Source organism: Salmo salar, chromosome ssa11 (genome assembly GCF_905237065.1).
Source record: "Salmo salar chromosome ssa11, Ssal_v3.1, whole genome shotgun sequence".
NCBI classification, from domain to species: Eukaryota; Metazoa; Chordata; class Actinopteri; order Salmoniformes; family Salmonidae; genus Salmo; species Salmo salar.
The window spans coordinates 60,591,647-60,600,388 of NC_059452.1; positions in this window are offsets into that span (position 1 = coordinate 60,591,647).

Below are 8,742 nucleotides of genomic sequence, written 5' to 3' on the forward strand. Positions count from 1 at the left end.
GGATTCGACCCGCTGTGATCTCCTGTGTTATGGCTGGCTGCTGTCCTCGTAATCCTGCCCCATCAGACCTCTGGCCTGTCTACCCAGCCTAGCTGCACTCACAAGGACAACAGGCTCTGGGTTGGCCCTAGGTCTATACAGTTGAAGACTGACTTTGACTGGGGGTGGGTTAAGGTGTGGTAGTAGCTGGTAACCTTATCCTTGGCTGTCCTCCTGTAAATCTGATTTATCTCATTTGAGATTAAGAGATGGCCTCACCTGGTTCTCAGTCCTTTGTGCCACCACCTGCCTCACCTCAGAAAACATGATAGGACCACAGTGATATACTGCCTGACACCTTATGTGGCTGTCCCTCTCTGACACTTTCAAACACATGCACAAAATCTTCAACAACCCACCTGTGGCCTGGCCACCTTTACCCACTTAAACCATCTAATCTGACAGACAGCCCAGACAGAAACCAACAGGGGTTATATTTTTTATATAAAGTTCATCTATAAATAACCCTGTGAGGGCAACTCTCACTTGCCGGGTGCTACTGCTGTATTAACTTAATAGCCTGGGCAAAGAGTGTGGAGCAAACATGGGCACTGCCAGAGACAGACTTACAGATAGCGTCCACGTCCTACTCTCTTCTGATTTGCTCTGCTCCCAATCACACCCCAGAAACAGACACACTCAACTAGAGTGGGCCTCTGTGACATATAGGCTAGGGCAGAGAGGCCCACTCACTCATTTGTAATAACTTCTGTGCAGTTGTGAAATAGATCACCTCCCTTCAAATAAATAACTCAACATACAGTACATGGCAAAGTCATAGTCGACTTGGAATAGTGAACTTGTTCTTTTGACTAGGCCCTAAGTGTTTTCAGTGCTGCCTATCACCTCTTTGACTTAAATATCTTTAGCCTGACTTAAACATCTTTACTGTCATTAACCCACATTTAGGCAGTGAAAACACACAGCTGTTTCAGAGGACATGGAGGAAGTTTTCCATGTTAACAACACAGCATCACAATGCCACCAAGAGGCAAAGCAACTGGTCATCTTATGCAACGATTATCAGATATATTTCTTTCTTTCAGCAATATTTGGTCTTAGTTTGTGGATGGTAGAATTTAGACAGCTGACAACTGGGTGATTTCATGCCAGGACAGCCCAAAAATATTTTTGGTATCTTAGATTATTCTGGCAATTTTAAGCATGACAGGGATCTAAACTAACTTTTTCAGTTGGTGGCACCAGCACATGATTTCGTCGCACCAATTTTCTTATAAAAAAAGTATTATTGATAATGACCTGGCCTCTGCCCCATAACGTGCCTGCATTACCATAAAGAACCAGATTAAGAATGACTAGACATATTTTAAATTAGCATGCCCTTGTGTTTTTACATTAATTTGGATAGATGTATTATAACAGCAAAGAAGAGTGATTTAAAATAAAGTGCAAAATGTATTTATAGCAGATTTCAAAGTGCCAAGTGTGTTCTTTCCTGCTAAATCCTATCGAGGGCATAATTAGGAAAATTGGTCAGAAAAGAAATAATGTCCAAAACGGAGATTTGTGTTCACAGCAGTAGGTGGCGAGCTGCACTTGGTAATGAACTAAACACTGCCAGCATGTGATAGCTGTGACGTCATCACTGAGATCTTAAAAGGACAGGCTTTCTTACACAGCCACCCCAAATGTCTGCTATGACATTCTAACCAGATGGAAAGTCTGTTCTAGGCGAATGGTCCAACACAATGGCGAATGGTTCTTCTGCATCGTCATCAAGGATGCCTGGGAGCTGCACCAGCCTGTCTACTGGTCGTAGGTAGGTCCGACCTTTGACCTGGATAGCAGCAGACCTAATACCTCCATCAGCTCTGGGGTAAGTATGAGTCACCTTCCCAACAGGCCTGAGAGCTTGAAGGAGCTGAGGGGCCACGATGAGAACCACTTGATCCACAGTAAGTTGTCTTCCGTCCTTCCTCCACTACTGTCTTTCCTGTAGACTTGGCAAGTAATAGTGAACAAACTGGGACCAAAGGTGAACTGCAAGTACTTGGCCATTGCCTCCATCGGCATTTCCCTAGGATGTTACTGGAGTCATACAAAACTTGAGGAAGAGATGCGTTGTATCGTCCCATGAGTAGGAGGCTTGTTGTGACAGGATCTGGATATCGGAGGAGATGTACCTGAGGGGTTGTGCATTCAAGATTCCCTCCACTTTGGTAAGCACAGTGCAGAGCACGGTTACAATGACGGTTTGTTCCATGAGTATGACCTTGAGAGCAGTCTTCACTGATTTCACCTCTCTTTCCCACACACCCGTGCTCTCCGCTTGTGCCAATAAGATATAGGCTATACTCTTCACTCAATTAAGATGAGAATTTTGATAATTGTAAAACTTTTCTGTAATTTAGCAAACACTCATATCCAGAACAATTTACAGTAGTAAGCACATACATTTTCATATTGGTCCCCCGTGGGCATTGAACCCACAACCCTGGCATGTGAAGCGCCATGCTCTACCAACTGAGCTAAGGATATCACTCATTAGTTGAGGTTGTGCCACCACCAATTAACAAGTGTAGCCAATTCAGGGGGCATTTTCTACCAAGAATGAACATACTCGCTGACCCTGTATCAAATCTCAACACCGCTGTAGTGTTTAGGTTTGAATCGCAGTTTTTTATGCTTTCTTTTCCATACCGTGAAAATCTGAGAGTAGAAAAGCATAGGACTTATTCTGACAATCCTCGTTACGCTTACCCAGTAAATCTGTCATCATCATCCATTACTTTTTACTATGAAAATCCGTCTCTTTTTGTCAAACTGCGCACCCTCTTCAGGATTCGAACTTGTAGAAGGGTAGCCTAAATGTGTTAAGGCTAAACACCACAAAAGTTAGATCTTGTTTATCTCAAATAAGAGAAATGGCTTAATCTATACATTTAATATCAAGTTCACATCGGAAACGTAATGTTAGCTAAGTTGTTTTGATTTTAAATCAAGGAAGTAATTGAAGACAGAATTAGAGGAAGCCATGAGAATGACAAATAAATCAAATCAAATTTTATTAGTCACATGCGCCAAATACAACAGGTGTGCTTACAGTGAAATGCTTACTTACGAGCCCTTAACCAACAATGCAGTTAAAAAAAAAATGAATAAGAAATAAAAGTAACAATATACTGTAATAGTTTGAAATCAGTGCACACAGCACACAAGCAGGACAATTAAATAGTTTATACAATAGAGAATTCAAAGACTGACATTAATTGATCAAAATGTAATTAGAGAATTCAGTTGGCCTTTGTGCTCAGAGAGAATTAAGAGGAAGGGGCGAATACTGTTGAGTAATACATTGAAAAATGATGCTGTATATACAGTTAAATAAACACCACAGAGGGAAAAACAATTGAACACAAATAATTACAATTATATATAATTAACTGAAAATGAGAGCGCTACTGATTGCTGGCTCCATCAGAATTCCCATGCCCGTAAGGAGCAGAGGACGGGACTGACTGAGGGACAGCCAAGGATAGGTGTGGGGGTCACAGGTCATCTGATTGGCAGCATGTTTTTTTGCGTCACTATTCCTCGATGCCACTAAATACCCAGCATTCAGAGCATTTTCAACCACCCACTTGAAGGTCTGCTTCCTATAAAGGCTGAACTGCATCTGGTGTTGACCCAACAAGTGTGCCTTGTTGCTGGGTTGCCACCTCGGAGTAATACAGCCCTCCTGGCCCAATTTATCCGGAGACATAGCGCTGGCGCTCTTTTAGAACTATGACTCCTGAAATGGCATAAATCTAATCAAATTAAATCAAATTTTATTTGTCATATACACAGGATACAGTGGGGTTTAAAGAGCGCAATGAAATGCTTACTTGCAAGCTACCTCTCAACATAGCCCTTATGTCACCCCCCCCCCCAAAAAAGAAAATGCTAACCTCCGCTGTTATTGTAATAGTGAGAGTATAGCATGACTTGGGGGTATGATATTTGTGCGTCTGTAACTTTCTCACTCATCATTATCCACAATTCACCGAGACTATCTGTAATCCTGGTAGCATACACATTAATGTAGAAGTGTTTAGAAATATATTCTTATTTACAATAAGTGACTTCAAAATGACACAATACATTATTTACCAGTCATCTCTACTGGGCACAAAATACTGGGCACAAAATAAAAAGCAAATGCGTCCAACAAGTTTGTAGAGTCACAAGCTTGATGTAATCATTGCGTGCTAGGAATATGGGACATAATACTAAACTTTTGACTACTTTAATACACACAAGTGAATTTGTCCCAATACTTTTGGTCCCCTAAAATGGGGAGACTATGTACAAAATGTGCAGTCATTTCTAAACAGTTCACCCGATATGTATGAAAATACCCTCAAATTAAAGCTGACAGTATGCATTTTAACCTCATAGTCATTGGGACTCCTGAGTGGCGCAGTAGTCTGATACAGACCAGTATCCCTTCTTTCTTTTCTCTCCAAAACTCTTGAACGTGCCGTCCTTGGCCAGCTCTCCTGTCATCTCTCTCAGAATGACCTTCTTGATCCTAATCAGTCAGGTTTCAAGACTGGGCATTCAACTGAGACTGCTCTTCTCTGTGTCACGGAGGCTCTCCGCACTGCTAAAGCTAACTCTCTCTCCTCTGCTCTCATCCTTCTAGACCTATCTGCTGCCTTTGATACGGTGAACCATCAGATCCTCCTCTCCACCCTCTCCGAGTTGGGCATCTCCGGCGCGGCCCACGCTTGGATTGCGTCCTACCTGACAGGTCGCTCCTACCAGGTGGCGTGGCGAGAATCTGTCTCCGCACCACGCGCTCTCACCACTGGTGTCCCCCAGGGCTCTGTTCTAGGCCCTCTCCTATTCTCGCTATACACCAAGTCACTTGGCTCTGTCATATCCTCACATGGTCTCTCCTATCATTGCTATGCAGACGACACACAATTAATCTTCTCCTTTCCCCCTTCTGATAACCAGGCGGCGAATCGCATCTCTGCATGTCTGTCAGACATATCAGTGTGGATGACAGATCACCACCTCAAGCTGAACCTCGGCAAGACGGAGCTGCTCTTCCTCCCGGGGAAGGACTGCCCGTTCCATGATCTCGCCATCACGGTTGACAACTCCCTTGTGTCCTCCTCCCAGAGTGCTAAGAACCTTGGCGTGATCCTGGACAACACCCTGTCGTTCTCCACTAACATCAAGGCGGTGACCCGATCCTGTAGGTTCATGCTCTACAACATTCGCAGAGTGCGACCCTGCCTCACACAGGAAGCGGCGCAGGTCCTAATCCAGGCACTTGTTATCTCCCGTCTGGATTACTGCAACTCGCTGTTGGCTGGGCTCCCTGCCTGTGCCATTAAACCCCTACAACTCATCCAGAACGCCGCAGCCCGTCTGGTGTTCAACCTTCCCAAGTTCTCTCACGTCACCCCGCTCCTCCGCTCTCTCCACTGGCTTCCAGTTGAAGCTCGCATCCGCTATAAGACCATGGTGCTTGCCTACGGAGCTGTGAGAGGGAACAGCACCTCCATACCTTCAGGCTCTGATCAGGCCCTACACCCAAACAAGGGCACTGCGTTCATCCACCTCTGGCCTGCTGGCCCCCCTACCTCTGAGGAAGCACAGTTCCCGCTCAGCCCAGTCAAAAGTGTTCGCTGCTCTGGCACCCCAATGGTGGAACAAGCTCCCTCACGACGCCAGGACAGCGGAGTCAATCACCACCTTCCGGAGACACCTGAAACCCCACCTCTTTAAGGAATACCTGGGATAGGATAAAGTAATCCTTCTAACCCCCCCCCTTAAAAGATGTAGATGCACTATTGTAAAGTGGTTGTTCCACTGGATATCATAAGGTGAATGCACCAATCTGTAAGTCGCTCTGGATAAGAGCGTCTGCTAAATGACTTAAATGTAATGTAAATGTAGTCTAAGGCACTGCATCTCAGTGTTAGAGATATCCCTACAGACCCTGGTTCACAACCAGCTGTGACTGGGAATTCCATAGGGTGGTGCTCAATTGGCCCAGTGTTGTTAGGGTTTGGCCGGAGGACGTCATTGTAAAATAAGAATTTGTTCTTAACTGACTTAATAAAGGTCAAATAAAATTATCCTGTGATAGCCATTGATCATGACTCTCAGTTCCATTACATTACACATAAGAGCCATTGGATGAAGGCGTCTTCTGTACAGGGGAGTTTGATTTAGAGCCCTGACGATTGGTCTGAGCATTAACCCACATTGCTTGCAGTACTGTTTTGGAAGCATATGGACCTTATCTTTCACATCAGTGAGAAATAATTGTAATAATAATTTTATACGGAAGCAATACTGTTACAGAGAGTCAGTGGAAATAATCTCTTAAGGTCCAGGTCAACAGCAGGTTGTGCAGGTCAACAGCTTTTCAACAGTCTTATGGCCTGGTGGTGGATGCTCTGTTAAAGTCTGCCAGATGGTCGTGGCTGAAGTCCTTGGTGATCTTCCGGGGGACAATGCAGCTGCCTTTACAGGCTGTGATGCTGCCAGACAGGATGCTCTCAATGGTGCATCTGTAGAAGCTGGTGTCTTTCAGGACAAAGCTCCCATCTGGCAACTTTTTGAAGATGGGCCGCTCCTTGTCTAGTATGGAAATAAGGGGGGCAAGTTTGTAATGATGAGTATAAGATGTACAATTTCAAGCGGACTGGATGTATAGTTGGAATATTAAATAAATGGCGTCTAACCTTTACCTAACATCTTAGCTTGCTCAGCACATTAGAACACACACACACACTTAACGTTTGTTAAGTAATTTAAAAGTATCTAACGTTAGCTAGCTGGGTGTGACAAAATATAGGCCTACAAGGAAATCGAGTGGTGCAGTGGTCTAAGACACTGCATCATGGTGCTAGCAGTGCCACAAGACATCCTGGTTTAAGTCCTGGCTCTGTTGCAGCCGGCCGCGACTGGGAGACCCATGGGGCGGCGCACAATTGGCCCAGCATCGTCCGGGTTAGGGGTGGGTTTGGCCGGCCGGATGTTCTTTCCCCATCGCACTCTTGCAACTCCTGTGGTGGGCTGGGCGCATGCATGCTGACACGGTCGCCAGGTGTACGGGGTTTCCTCTGACCACATTGGTGTGGCTGGCTTCTGGATTCCCCTCCGGACCTGTTTACCTGGTTCTACCCAGCTCACTCCAACCTCAGTCTCCACATCTGGTTTTCTACAACTCATCCGAGCTTCCCCGGATCTGCACTCCATATCTCCCTGTGTTACAATAAATATCTTGGTTCATTCATCCTTGTTTCCTCGTCTGAGTCTGCTCTTGGGTTCCCCTGTGTCTCTCCGCCTAACACATTGGGTCATACAGCTGCATAAGACAAAAAAACATATTCACACAAGCACTGATATTTAAACCCTTTCTCCTATGCTGAGCCTCTCCTTACACATCTGAACAGCCAATACACCTCTGTTGCTAACCAGAATATTAGTGATATATATCCTCACTTCATCTAACCTGACCTCTGCTCCAAAGTGCTCACTCCTCTCCAGCTCATGGCCAGACTGTCTCTTCTCCTCCCATAGGATCCCTGATGGCTAACAACATATCCGGACAGAATGTAGAAGTTATACATTCCCCTCTCCCCTCAGTGACATTAATAAGTATATTTCATATTTTCAGAACCCAACAATACCCATAACATGATGCAGCCACCACCATGCTTGAAATTATTAAGAGTGGTACTCAGTGATGTGTTGTGTTGGATTTGAGACCAATAGAACATTGTATTCAAGACATAACGTTCATTGATTTGACATTTTTTGCAGTTTTACTTTAGTGCCTTATTGCAATCAGGATGCAAATTTTGGAATATTGTTTTATTCTGTACAGGTTTCCTTCTTTTCTCTCTATCATTTAGGTTAGTATTATGGAGTAACTTCAATGTTGATGATCCTTCCTCAGTTATCTCCTATAACAGCCGTTAAACTCTGTAACTGTCTTAAAAATCCGCATTGGCCTCATGGTGAAATCCCTGAGCGGTTTCCTGTCTCTCCAGCAACTGAGTTAGGAAGGGCGCCTGTATCTTTGGGTGCGTTGATACACCATGCAAAGTGTAATTAATAACGGCACCATGCTCAAGGGATTTTCAATGTCTGCTTTTTTTTACCCATCAACCAATAAATAGGTGCCCTTGTTTGCGAGGCATTGGAAAACCTCCCTGGTCATTGTGGTTGAATCTTTGTTTGAAAAACACTGCTCGACTGAGGGACCTTACGTAGATAATTGTATGTGTGGGGTACAGAGAGGAGGTAGATTCAAAAATCATGTTAAACACTATTATTGCACACAGAGTGAATCCATGCTATTTATTATGTGACTTGTTAAGCCCATTTTTACTCCTGAACTTATTTAGGTTTACCATAACAAAGGGGTTGAATACTTACTGACTCAAGACATTTCAGCTTTTTAAAATGTATTTAAAAAAAATCTAAATTTAATAAATGTTTAATTCAGGCTGTAACACAACAAAATGTGGAAAAAGGCAAGGGGTGTGAATACTTTCTGAAGGCACCGTATGTGCTGTGATTTGTTGATTCAACTCAACAAATGAGCCCCATTAGTTATCATTTCAATGAATATTCTACTTTACCATTGAAATTGCATCATAATACCATGCAGCCATTGGGAGTCAGTGTACCCTTGAGTTCACCAGGACTGCCGGATTCTTGGATGCC